This window comes from Leptidea sinapis, chromosome 27 (assembly GCF_905404315.1).
Source record: "Leptidea sinapis chromosome 27, ilLepSina1.1, whole genome shotgun sequence".
In the NCBI taxonomy this organism is placed as follows: Eukaryota; Metazoa; Arthropoda; class Insecta; order Lepidoptera; family Pieridae; genus Leptidea; species Leptidea sinapis.
In genome coordinates this window covers 5579548-5594611 of record NC_066291.1, presented here as the reverse complement: position 1 = coordinate 5594611, position 15064 = coordinate 5579548, and the positions used below count along the sequence as shown (strand labels likewise).

At 36.2% G+C, this 15064-nt stretch overlaps 1 pseudogene; it reads left to right on the top strand.

Moving 5' to 3' along the window:
* The window catches only part of LOC126972913 (metabotropic glutamate receptor 4-like), a 67312-nt pseudogene that overhangs the window by 32439 nt on the left and 19809 nt on the right, over window positions 1–15064 (top strand).

The following is a 15064-nucleotide window of genomic DNA, read 5'->3' as shown; positions in this document are numbered from 1 at the left end:
TGTATATATGTTGAATTGAAAACTTGTTTTGTCAGATCTAGACATGCTGTGGTCCTAGGAAGCTTCCCTGACTACTCTCGAGACTACGAGAGGGTCAATGGGACTGTGTCGGTATGTGTGTGTGTATGTAAACCTCCTACAACTTTTGAACGGCTTGACCAAATCAATCGTGGCTGGCGGTAGATTTTGATAAATATCAAATAACAACGAAAAAAAATTTTTTTATGTGGTTTGGAAATCAGTTTGATCGCGTTTAATCCGGTTCAAAATCGTTTGAGTGGTATCGTGAACGAAAGAAAACCGAAAAACGTGTTTTTTCGGAATCACTCCGATATTCATAGTTCGATCAATTCAAACAGAAGGATCTTTTATGAGGCTTAAAAAACTACGTTGAATTGCTGCCGCCATCGGCGTGAAAGCGCTTGGACCATACAAAAGTTATTGCAGTTTGAAATTCAAAATCATGGGGTTAGTTTTATATTTAGATTTTTTTGTAAATTTAAATTTTAAAATTATGTTTAAGCCCCTCTTATAATATCCTAAGTAATATTAGAATATTTATACAGTAATAATATTAAAATATGCGGTAATTTACATAGTAGTTGATTGAGTAAAGAAAAAAAATGTGAGTAAAACTCAGTCTCAACCCACGCCTTTATATGTACAAGATGACATTAATGTTGATGACGTTATTAGCAGCTCAGCTTAACTGGGTTGTCAACGTAATGTGACCCACTCTGTTAAAGTGTTGCTAAACTTACAGCCCTTTAGGATCTCGTACTTTCGTGTTTCAGCTCAGTTTCTACTTACAAGAATTTTATGTAGCGACTATAAATATTTAGTTAAATTAAATATTATAATTATATTTTGTGCTTTACTAGTCTTTATTGATTAAAACTTTAAAATAATTCCGCGACTCGTTTACAAAACGGGTTACCAAAAAGTGGCAGAGCATTTCATTGGCTTTAAAGACTCACCATATCGAACCTAGTATAGTGTAAGGAATCGGTGTTGAGGGCATAAATATGAAGTCAAAACGTAGTAGCTAAGACTGAAAAAGCACTTGCACAAGGCATAAACTTAGCTATCAAAATTTTATTTAATTTGTAAATTAAACAAATCTTATAACTATATTTACAATACTACGACTACATAAAATTAAAACTATCATTACGTGGAAGCGTACCAAGAATACTGGCAGCATTTCCGTGTTGGATAGTTAGGCTGATCCGTTGACCAAAATAGCTGCCAGCGCTTGGGTTTCCATTAGTCTTATTGAGGCGCGAAGATACCCCACGGGCCAAGTGTCTCGATACCAATAAAAGTTGTAGCGATTGTACCAAGTAAAGTAAGTACCATTGGAGTCAGTAATTTTAAGGGTCGAAAATGTCCTATACAAAATAAAGTGCCTGTAGTCTTCGGCAAGAAATATATGCTATCATACAGTAGACAGAGGAGTCTAAAACCAAACATACCATGGCATTTCAAGCACTGTTGTCTACTTTTTGGTTAGCTTTCGCGTTATTTAAAAAAACAAATATTAATAACTCTGAATGCTAGAAAAGCCCAAATGAAATGTCACCTCACACTTGCCCACGGTAAAACCTAAATAAAATCAATTTTACAAGTTTTTTTTTATGGAAAAGGAGGACAAACGAGCGTACGGGTGACCTGGTGTTAAGCGATCACCGCCGCCCACATTCTCTTGGAACACCAGAGGAATCACAGGAGTGGCTTTGAGGAAGGTGTACGCGCTTTTTTTGAAGGTACCCATGTCGTATCGTCCCGGAAATCCGCACAAGGAAGCTCATTCTACAGCTTTGTAGTGCGTGGAAGAAAGCTCCTTGAAAACTACACTGTGATAGTGACCATGAATGATGATATTAAATACATAATCCAGATTGTGCGGATGATATCCTAATTTGTGGCATATCGTGCGAAGGTGGAATTCGGTGGCAGGAATCAGGTGAAACAGCTCTTCGGAACACTCACCGTGATAAATGCGGTAGAAGACACACAATGAAGCGATGTCTGTACGCCACGCCAAGTTTGTTATAAATTAACATAAGACCTAATTTAAGTATTATATAAACCTGGATTCCGCTGAAGAAAGTTTGTTGTATGGTTTAATGGACTTGGAATATTGTTCTTGATAAATTCCAGGCAGTAAGGTGCTTAGAGTTACTGACGAAATATAACGTATAGTGCAGCTAAGGTGCTTTTGACAGGGATATGCACGCGGCGGTTTGTGGCGGGCGCTACGGGTTGTGTGATGCCATGAGACCAGCCAGCGGTGCTGATCTGCTGCGTTACCTACGGAAGGTCAACTTTACCGGTGAATTGCTTCTTCTGGCAGCCACATTTACTACACTCACCATACTTTCTTTCGATGGACTTGCTAATAGTTTTTAATTCCTCCAGTGTGATAGATTTTTTTTTATGAAAATAAGGAACGAGACGAGCAGGACGTTCACTGATAGTAATTGATACGCCATGCCCATAACAATGCAGTGACGCTCAGGATTCTTGAAAAACCCAAAAATTCCGAGTGGCACTACCATTGCGCTCGTCACCTTGAGACATAACATGTTATGTCTCATTTGCCCAGTCACATCACTAGCTACGGCGCCCTTCAGGCCGTTACACAGTAATTTTATTTTATTTTATTTTATTTGGGACACAAAACAATTACACACTAGATGATTACATTAAAGGAAGAAATAACATAAATAGTACTGAGTGCATAACCAACGACAATGTCCACGGGTTACTATTTAAGTGTTAGGTAACAAGAAAGAAAAGTAGTTATTACAAACAGATGTTGCTTACAATATTATTATGATGTTACATATGTCTCCAATGAGAATATTTAATTTCATAACAATGAGATTTAAGTTTAAATTTAATTAAATAACATTAATTAAGTTGATGCTGTTTCAATGTGCTATTAATTGCTGATTTGAATTGTCGTTCCGATATACCTAATATGTCAATATCTGAAAAGATTTCATTGTATGTGCTAAATAGGCGTTGCAGTGGCGCGCGTTTGCCGGAGTTGGTTCGAATTGGGCTAACTGCAAAAAGGGGACGCTTACGTACACTGCGCTGACATACAACTCTTGGGACCTGGAAGTTTAGATTGTGTACTAAATCACTGCAGTCATATTTGTTGTTACATAATCCATATAATGTTTTAGCCCCAAGAAGTTTCCTTCTGGTCTTTAGGGTCTGTAAGTTATATTTTTGTAGCAGATCGGGGTATGATAATTTAGATCGGTAACATCTATAATGAGTCGATTTTAGAAATTTACGCTGTATAGTCTCAATCATATCGGTATATTTACTGTACAGAGGATCCCAGACCTGTACAGCGTATTCAAGTTGAGGACGTATTAGTGATTTGTAAAGTGTTATGTATGTTGTATGTTGTTTAAACTGTAACTGTAAACAGTAATGTCTAGACATTACGGCTTCGCGGCCGATATCATGTCAATGGAGCCTCCCGCTGGTAAAAAAAATGTAAATATTATAGTAAGTTATATTCGCAGCACGGTCTATTGGATTTTCTTAAACTGCCTCCTAGTTGTTAATTATTATTTTATATAATTTTTCGTTTGATGAACTGTACAGTGAATGTTAATGGACAAGCATTTTGTATTTTACTAGCGATGTTCATCTTCTATATAAGAGATTTTAATCACTCTTGCTTATTCTTACACAATTACTAACAATAGCACGGCTTCATATTCAACGTTTGTCTCCGATCAGACGACCGATCAGAAATCCCCCCACTAAAAAAAATCGACTATATACCTTTTCCTTTCGTTCCCCGTAGTCTACCATCATAACGGCATTTCGAATCGAGAAACATACTAATATCAATTAAAACATATGAATTGAATATAAATATTAAAAATAAACTTGATTTAACTTACAAATTTATAAAACAATAATAAATAATCATAAATTCATTATATATTTATTGACTCATGACGATATCTCTGGAACCATAATGCGTAGAGACTTGAAATGTGGTAGGAATATTCCTTTCGCCGAGTAGAGAACGGAATTTATTAGTTTTTTTTACTAGGAACAAAACAATGCCTGTGGGGTCAGCTCGAGTTTTTCTATAGGTGTTTCATAAGGATTTCATCATCATAGGATGAAGGAAGGATATTGAGGAATTTTATGCACAAAAAAAGGCATAAACAGGCATTTATTTTCTAAAAGTTGATACCTTTAGAATTATTTTTAATGTAATTTCTAATATACTAGATATACAATATTGTACTGTCATTGCTATTGCTATAAAATAATCATAATCTAGTCCCAGGCTGTCCAATCACTTAGATATTCTATATATATATAATAATAGATATATATTCTACACAAATAGACGAAACATGATTTAAGTCGTATCACAAGGAATTGTATTTAATAATTTTGGCCCGAAGCACTAAAAGGAAAGCAGATATAAAGTACCTAAACATTAAATATAGTTAAGCTAAACTTCACCCAAGACACATTAAGCTAGATAAAACTGTGACAAAGTGCTGTGCCGTGCAACACTCACGATAAGAGGAAATTACATAAATAATTTTCCTTCTTTTGCATTAACTTTGGTAAACTTTTCATATGCAAACTAGCTCTATTAACACACTTTAGCGGTACTTTAAAAAACCTTCCTTTTTATTTATGAACAATTGAAAATAGGCTTTCAAATAATTTACGTTAAAACCACAACATTTAAATCAATTCCCTTATTTGCTAACAACAAACATACTTGACTAATCTTCCATTAGTTTATTTTATATATCCCACTCATTATTATATGATCATCAATAGGTACGCAAACCCGAAACTTGTTACGACTCAAACATACATTCCTTTATTACTTTTATTGCCTGAGAATTGAATAAGGCTTAGTTGGAAGAGCACTCGCACGGTACGCGAGAGGTCGCGGGTTCGAGTCCCGCATCGTTCATAAATTTTGTTTTCAAATTTTATTTGTATAATTAACCCCAAAGTAAGGGTTACCACGTGTGCGTGTGCACATGTTGCGATTTGAAAGAGCGACATCTCAAGTTTAACATAAGTTTTGTCTACCTAAATATAACAATTTATATGGTAAAAGAACCTGTAACTATGTATTACCTAGGATATTAAATACATTACCTAATGATCTAATAGAAATATATCTGCAAAAGAAAAATTTCAAAGTAAAGCCAGAAAAATACTATCTAGAAGCTAATAACCAGGAATACCCATGATGTATATTTTTAATAATACTACTATATGTTATATAAAGTCTTAAGTAATTAAAACAACTTTTGTAATGCGAACTTACCGCTCGCACATAAACCATAGAGGTTTTGCGAGTTTGTCTCTATTATTATATATATATTAAGATAATTTTGTTCATTGCATAAATAAAAAAAAAATAATAATAAAGTCAATTTCCTAATATGCAAATATTGGGGTTGAGCAGGTTATCAACTGTGTAGATGAAGCCACAACCTGCGAGTTGAACAAGACATACAAGATTTATCAACCATACGTCATTCAACTGGTAGCTCAGCTGGAAGATCGCTGGCACGGAACGCGAGAGGTCGTGGGATCGAATCCCGCATCGTTCATAAATTTTCAAATTTTATTTACGTAAATTTTATAGCTGTCACAGATAAAATAAAAATTAATCATTTTCCTTAAAATATACGGATGTTATAAGTCATCATCGTTCAATTCAAATAATCAACGCCAATGAGTGATTATTTCCTAACCTTGTCAATATTCACATATAATTAGTAAACCAAGAGAAATTTGTACTTTAGTTAAAATTGCTAAAATTGAAGTAAGAAGTATAACGAACAGGCTTCTTCTTAAAATGGCTTAACAAAGCAAATTAACAATGAACTCTGGCAGCAATGAAACAGTTGACTATCTTTTATGAAGATAAGGGACGAGATGAGCAGGATGTTCAGCTGATCTTAATTAGTACGCCCTGCCCATTACAATGCAGTTCCGCTCAGGATTCTTGACAAGCCCAATAATTCTGAGCGTCGTCACTCGTCAAATTGAGACAAAAGATTTTAAGTCTCATCTGCCCAGTAATTTTACTAGCTACGGCGCCTTTCAGACCGAAACACAATAATGCTTACGGCTGAAAAATGCGCCGTTGTCGTATCCATAATCTATCCGGCATCCTGTTCAGAGGAGCCTCCCACTGATACGGACTTATACCCAAACACATTTCAGCCAATACCCCTGATGACTATGACTTCTACTCAGACTCTGAGAATGCAGTGCTGACAACTTCTAAGGTAACTGACTGAGTCTAACTATGACTCATCTGGTAACAGGTTCGAGCGGTGATGAGTTTCACTTCGACGCCAACGGTGATGGACCTGCGCGTTACAACATACTGAACTTCAAACAGCTGCGTCGTGATGTATATCAGTGGGTGAAGGTGGGCCCGATATTGAAGGTATCAATCAGTCCATATCTGCTAATCATACTGTGACCGAGTACACACTCTAGTGGACTTGCTTGTAATTAGCAGCTACAGTCGACGACTACGTGCGCGACCGTCACACCGTCACATTATATATAATATATGTCTCTTCCTCTCCCCCCCCCCTCCATGTCTCTCTCTCTCTCTGTTAAGGAAGATGATATGGTATGGTATGGTATAATCGGGGTAATTTTCGTAACTCGACGACTGTGCGCCTATTTTGCGTGTGTGGCAATATATGTGTTATTCCTGCCACCCCAATTCCTCCAGAAACCTTAGCAACCTCTTCTCCTTCCTAAAGACTTCTGGGAGTGTGTTTGGGGTACCAAGATGTTCAGCCCGGTAAGTTGCTACACATGGACAATGCAGAAGTTCATGTGCAGCAGTTTCCTCTGCCATCATGCAGGCCCTGCACATATTAAAAAGATGTTTATTATAGGGACCGTGCCCGGTTAGGGCCGCCGTTATCCGTTTAAGTTGGATTCTATTGAGCTTAATAAGGCGATTTGCCATACTGGCATCAATGTTTGGGAGTGTCTCCCGTGGTTGTCTGTAGTCCTCTAATATTAACAATAGATTTTTGTGTTGATTTCTTGTGCGTTTCCGAATGTGGCTTTTCTTGTGTTAAGGAAGATATTATATAGTGAAGGTTTTCTCCATGTGGGAGACTTCTATACACATCAACTATAAGTATTAATGTTTGTTTCCGAGTCATAGATGTTATTATATATTTGTGTCTATGTATATATTTTTGGAGGGCCATTTATTTATTTTTTACCACGGGCCGCGGACCAATTACTGCCTTGTACCAATGTGTTTCCGGTTATCTTATTCACACGTAAGTTAAACTTTCAAATACGACCTCAGCGGTAACCAGGTGGCGTAAAGTCGAAAAAATTATTAGTGATACGTGATACGACTTCGTCCGCGTACAATTCAATTAAATCTTTAAAATAAAAGAACACTTTAGTCTGACGTTACAAAACATAATATCATTATTCACAAAAATATTTAAAGGTTCAATATTATATTCTATCGTCAATTCGTTTTGCAGCGCACGCGATGTAAAGAATATTTTCGGTAATTATTTTACACCTTGGATTACCATTATTTTAGTTATAGTAAGGATTCCAAATTGTTTTGAAAATATTATATAGCCTATGTCACCCGCAATAGTGTGAAAAGTGAGCTTCTAATTCCAAAAATAACAATAATCGTAACTGGAATTAGGTTAATTATTTAGATTGTTTAAAATACACAATTGTTTTTATACTCTTTAGTTCAAATTATATCTATTGTTTTGGAATAGTGTTTTTGAAGTCGGTTGTTTTATTGTTCATTTTTGTTTTATAATAGTATATAGTATAATGTTTACAGCTAATGAAATATAACTTTAAAATGGTTGCCTAGATATATAACAATCTACACAAATGCTTGAGGATGTAAGCAGGTGAACATTTTCTCGAATTGCTTTGGAACACAATGTAATAAGGATCCTCAACGTAACATACTTAGGGCGTGATCAAATATTGAAATAGGAAGGAAATACGAAGATGGAATAGTATGAAATGGTAGGTACCTATATTTTCCAATTCGGAATGTTTGATGTTTCTAACAAGGATGCAATTAATTATTGGCACGAGAATAACTCAGAAAAAGTAGAAAGAAGAGTGCCTCAATAAATCTCGGGATATTAAAGTTACACTTTCCCCGAGTAATACACTATTGCAAACAAATTCAACAGCTATTCAAAGTCTTATTGACAGAATTAAAAAAGATTATTAGACGCACATTTTGTATGTTGCAAATATGCAATTCTATCAAAATATTTAATCTCCCAAAGAAATAAATGACGAATACTTAGATTAAGGATTGGTCTCCGCTGCGCTCCAACTAGATACGGCAGGCGTAGTCGCAAAGTGCGACAACTAATACTACGACCAAGTGGTCGTACTCGAGCCAGTCTCGAACAATGTGTGAAGTTAACGTGCCATGTTAAATAATTGAAACTTAAATGCCAAGTTGCATTGTTTCACTTTAAAAACATATTACTACAAGAAATAAGAAAGACACTGGGATCACATATTATCATCAGTAAGTATTTTGTATTTTATTAATTTCAATGTAAAATTACATGAAGCGTATATAAGTTACAAAATTTTAAAGATGTCATTGAGTGTCAAGATGCCACGCACACAAGCATCTAATAGTTGCCGTATTAAAAAGCTATTGTTCTTAGTTGGTGCGGTATCAAGTTAGAGCGCAGCGGAGACCAAATCTTAATCTTAGATAATTTACAGATATATATAAATACATAGATAGATAGACTGTAAGAGCTGTGAACATGTCGACGAACTGTTAACCTCTATTTTCAACAACGTACGCATACTAAAACAAAGTGACATATGAATTGCGAGTGTAAGACGTAGCTGTCATGGTAATAAATCTAGATTATTGTCACGCGTTGCCTAGAGGTAGACCTTCTAGACGTATAAATTTTCTCAGGTATATTTGAATTTTTTTTTACGAAAATAAGGGACGAGACGAGCAGGACGGTAAATGATACGCCCTGCCCATTACATTGCAGTACCACTCAGGATTTTTGAAAAAACCAAAAATTCTGAGTGGCACTACAATTGCGCTCGTCACCTTGAGACATAAGATTTTAAGTCTCATTTGCCCAGTAATTTCACTAGCTACGGCGCCCTTCAGACCGAAACACAATAATGCATACACATTATTGCTTCACGGCAGAAATAAGCGGCGTCGTGGTACCCATAATCTAGCCGGCATCATGTGCAAAGGAGCCTTCCACTGGTAATTCAACGACAATGGTTAAAGAAAACTAAAAACAATAATCCGCTCTCTTGAGACTTTCAAGAGTGAACAGATTATTTGTTCTCAAACAAATACAGCAAAGTCAAACCTGGGTCACACTGAAACTCTTAATAAAATTGTTGGCACATACAGTCTTCCGACACTTGACCGAAGTATAGACATTCTTAGTGATAAGTTTTCTGCATTTCGAAACAAACTTCTATGACTTCTAAAATGTTGCAAGTTAAGAATATTAACAAGTCAATAAAAATTCAAAAGACTTGTATTTTTATTAAGATTATAATATACTAGCTTTTACCCGCTACTTCGTCCGCGTTGAATAGTTACTTTGGGCAATTTTCTTTATGTTTTAGGATACTTTTCAAATAATCCACTTACAAACTGCTCTTTCCGCTGCTGGCAGCACTCTTCTATAATACAGCGCATATCCCTTGTCATTGTGGACAGTCGCTTTAATAGTATTCCCTGTTAACTATCTCCTATTTCATCCCCATTTAGGTCAAAGTTTCAAAAATGCTCATTTCTTATCAAGTGCCTAAATAAAAAGTTTCATGGTTTTATATTTGATAATAATGAATTCCCATACAAACTGCCATCCCCCATTTCAACCGCTCCATTTATTTTTTTGCAATAAGAGGTCTAGAAGTCGGGGAGAGCCTATGTCCTTTATAAAGCTCAAGTCTAGCTCTGTACTAAAATTTTCAAAATCTGTTCGGTGGTTTAGGCGTGAAAGCGTTACAAGCAATCTTAAATATACATAAACATCGATTACATACTCGTACTAGGGATTAGTGTGTTCGTTTGCAAACAAGAATTGAAACTATTTTAATAATATGTCTTGGTTCGTGATTTTTGTTCTGTTAGTTACATTATGTTATTTAGTATATTTTGTTTTTTTCTATTGTTTTCTCTATTGTAATGTTGCAATGTAGAACGTACGGAACTCCACACAAACCCAAGTAGTTTATGGGTGCTATTATATTGTATTGCGTTTAAGTTTCCTAAAATAAATAAAATAATAATTTAACTTTATCCTAATTCAATTTTATTGTATATCATTATGTCTAATACTGGCATGCCTGTATTTGTTAGTAAATTTATAATAATATTAATTAGTAAAATTAATTATTGTGTAGGTTATGGTTACCGATAAAAAATCTTGTTTTATTGTTCCATCAAGTTACCACTCCGGCTCAAAGGTCCACCGTTTGCAAGGGCTGTAATTTGTGAGCTTCAGAACGCAAGTCCTGTTTATTGATTCCTACCTGTATTTAAATTTTAACGATCATTAAGAAAAAATCGCGACAGCATTTTGTATGAATTTTTCGGTGATTCTTCAAAACGCTTCACCCTGAGAGCCTTTCAGAAACGAGTTATTAAAGTTAAAAAATATATACTGATTATATTACGCTGAAAGACATATAAACAACAAAATAATATTTTTAAAACCTTACAGGACCACCATTCGGATAAATAACTTAGCAGAAATAATATAAGTAGAATGTCCCGATATGTGGTAAATATATTCTTGTTTATATACCTCCAGACTACTCCAGTTTGTATGTAACCAACTACTTCTTAACGCTAACTAACGCCTTACTTATCGTTGGACAGATGGCCGTTGATGGCAGAAATGTTCTCGAACGGCGACCACGTAACGGAAGACGCATGTTGGATGAGGGCAGCGCAGGACCGATCGTCGTGCAGATCTTTGGGAGGCCTTTGTCCAGTAGTGAACGTCTTCCATAAAGATGATCAACGCTTTGCTCGGGTCTTACAATCTCTAGCGATTACCAATTATACGGTGGTCTCGAGAGCAAAGCCAAATTAGCTTTGAAGAAACTGGGGACATCAATGGTACGAGACAATACTTCCACCCCTTTCTAGAGCTTTACAAAGCGCAGGTCTGGCCTCATGTGACGTATAGCTGTCATCTTTGGTCTAGTGTACCCCGGTAGTAGCTTGTTTAAAACAAGTGACCGCGTGCAACGCCGAACAAGTTGAAGTGTCGGGGATTAACTGCTCTGTGACTAACTTCCTCGCTCAACATTTTCTACAAACGTCGCTCCACTGTGTCTTTTACCGCAAATATTTCCAGATGTTTCCGAAGTTTTAATGAATACGTCATTCTTGCCGCAGAATTACAGCTTCGCAACACAATCTCCTTACTAAATAATCATCATCACGACCTGGTTGTGTAGCTTTCAGAGGAACGCAAAAATAGTAGACTGTGTTTTTTTATGAAAATAAGGGATGAGGCGAGCAGGACGTTCAGGTGATGGTAATTGATACGCCCTGCCCATTACAATACAGTGCCCATTGGGAAAGTCTTGAAAGTCCAAATAAATCTGAGCGGCACTAGACCTGCGCTCGTCACTTTGAGACATAAGATGTTAGTCTTATTTGCCCAGTAATTTCACTAGCTACGGCGCCCATAAAACCTAAACACTACTGCTTCACGGTAGAAATAGACTCCGTTGTGATACCTACTGCTGCTATCAAGCAACTTTCTTCCACGTACAATCACCTGTAGAAAGGACTTGTGCGGTGTAGTCAGGAAGAGAGATGGGTACCTTGAATAGAAGCATTACAGGGTCCCAGCGACGTTCCTATAATTCCTTTGGAGTTGCAAGCTATGTTGCAGTCGACAGTGATGGTGATGATGACGATGACGTGATCAATCAGTGAAATTAACGTCTAAGAATTCCATGGGGAAAATGTTTTAAGGTTTTTGATGCTGATACACAAGAAATGTTATTAGAAAGAAAGAAAGAAAAATCATTTATTCTGCAACTTAAACCAAGTATACAAGTAGACTTTTTTATTAATTTACATGAACATGCAGAATTGGAGTTCACCTCAGCATAATACTGATCATACCCACAGGTGATATGATCAGCGCTGGTCTTCCGGAGAACCCGTGGTCTAGCGGATTGTCAAACTACTTAAAGGTTATACATATTATATGAAGGGTTATCATTCTAAAATAATAATATCACAATAAAAGAGTAATAACAATAAAACAAAAATTACATAAAATTTCGTGACCTGACTATTAGCAAATATTTTTAGAGCACATTCGCTTTCTAACGGTCGACGGTAAGAAATCGGATGAGCGAAGCCGGATCTAGTTCGTAAACTACCATAGAAACAGACTACACCGGTCCGTATTTTTACGGATACGCTCTTGTACTATAAGTGCGATGGAAATTCCAAAACGGTAAGAGTCATCCACAGAACGTATTCAAAAACTGTAAAAAGGACTTACATAAGCTGGTTGTAAATATATCGAATAAGGGAATTTTTTACTCGCGATATTTTCTCTCACATATCTCGCCAACTACGTTACCGAACGAAACGTGTATTACGATAAATTTTATGTACGATTTCGAACAAGAGCTATCACAAAATATAGGGCATGCATAAAATATACAAAAGATTTCTGTATAAGATAATATGAAATCATATATTATCTTACTTTGATTTCAATTTTTAAAGGTTCATATACACCTCGGGAAAAGAAATAAAACTGACCTGAGCAAATCTTTGCACTTTCTCATTATAAACTTACAAAGTGTTTTTTTTTTATGAAAATACGGGACTAGATATGATTGATATACCTTGCCCATGATAATGCAGTGCCGCTCCGTATTCTTGAAAATCCCAAAAATTCTGAGCGGCACTACAATTGCGCTCGTCACCTTGACACTTCGACACAAGATGTTAAGTCTTATTTGCCCAGTAATTTCATTAGCTGCGGCGCCCTTTAGACCGAAACACAGTAATGTTGACACATTACTGCTTCACGGCAGAGATAGACGCCGTTGTGGTATCTAGCCGGCATCCAGTGCAAAAGAGCCTCCCACTCGTAGTGTTTCTTTAATCACCCTACATAAATAAAACAAGTAAATATTAATGTCACAGCTTGCGGAAAAACGAAATATGCTGAATCGTGTAGTGACAAGCTGATAATTAACTGAAAGTTCCTTTATAATTGTTCGAACTCAGCTTGAGTTGACGGTCGTATTAATTAATTTAACTTATGAACGTAAAATAAAGCGCGCAGAAACTCCAAAAGGTTCTGACAGCTTTGAGGAGTGCCAGTACCTAAAGGATAATTAGGAGATGGAATCTAAATTAATTCATCATTATCTGTTTATAATTTCGTTATGTCTATTTCTCTTGTTAGGGATTTCTAGAGAGTGATAGGATTTTGTTATTGTTATTTTGTACTAAAATAACCAAAAGTAAGAAGGTTTTTGTTAGCTATATACCAACAACTGAGACACGCACCTCGTCCTTCGTCAGCGATGTATTTCATAAATGTCAAATTACTTACATAATTTTGTTAATGTAAAGGGGCACTTACCTGAAATACATGGGGCGGAGAATCGGAACTATTTGAATTTTGAATAATATGTTTTTTAAAACCTTGTATGAGCCAAATTCAGAAAATTTTATACGAATAATTGAAAGTTCGGAAACTTTGTTGTCGTTGGATCTCTCATGAACTGACAGCGGAGCAGAAGCGGGCTCGTGTGGAATGGTGCTCACAGATGCTAATGAAGTACGACCACGGACATTATAATGCTGTTTACGACATTGTCACACGAGACGAAACGTGGATTTATTGTTTTGAAGCCGAGAAAAAACAGCAATCTTGTGAATGGGTGTTTGAAAATGAGAAGAAGCCAACAAGAGTGAGTCAGGCGAGAAACGTTGGTAAAAAAATGATCGCATTTTTTTTCTCAGCTACGGGTCCATCTGCACAATTCCACTTGAGTGGTATTCTATCATTTGTTTCCCCAGGGTGTAAAAAAAAAGTTCGCGAAAGACGACCAAAAAGCCACTTTCTCCTACATCATTAGAACGCTTCTTCACACACGGCCAACAAGTAAGGCCGTGTGTGGCCGGTAAGTTTTAGTGTTTTAATTTTAGCTTCCGAAAAAGTACAACTCATCACCAATCCTGCACATAGCCTCGACCTAGCATGTGATTTCTGTTTTTTCCCCAAAATGAAATATTTGATGAGAGGTTTCACTTTTACCAATTCCGAAGAGGCAGTGATAGCGTTCAATCAGCACGTAGAAAACATGTCTTCAGATCTGTGGTCCTCCTATTTTAAAAAAGGTTCGATCGCATGAAATGTTTAAAATGTAAAGGAGACTATTATGAAAAGCAATAAACAATAATATTTTGGTTATAACATGTTGTTTTTTTAAGTTACGCAAAACTTTTAGTGTGACATAAGTATTCTCAGGGGCACGAGTAGGGTAGGTCCTCTGCCTGGAATTTGACGGTTTTGAGGCATCCAGCCCTCACTATGGTGATGGCCTCATACTCCAGTAGGACGCTTACTAAACATTAAACTGATCTGGAATTTGAAATATCAAAGGAAATGGAACAACATTATAACAAAAAACAACACACCCTTAGGACGTATAATACCAATAATAACGAAAAATTAATTTCAGTCACGGCTTGCATACATTTCGTTCCCGAATTGGGTTATTCAAATCCCTTAATTGCGTATTCTTAATTATTGATCCCTTTCAAAATTTGGGAGACTGTAATGGAGAATTTCAGATCACGAACCTTTTGGAATGATGGATTGAATAGAATATTTAATTAATCAAATTGTCGGATGCATAGAAATAAAGTTATGTTCCTGGTTTTGAAATGTATTTAAAAGAAAACAGGAAATATTTTATCGAA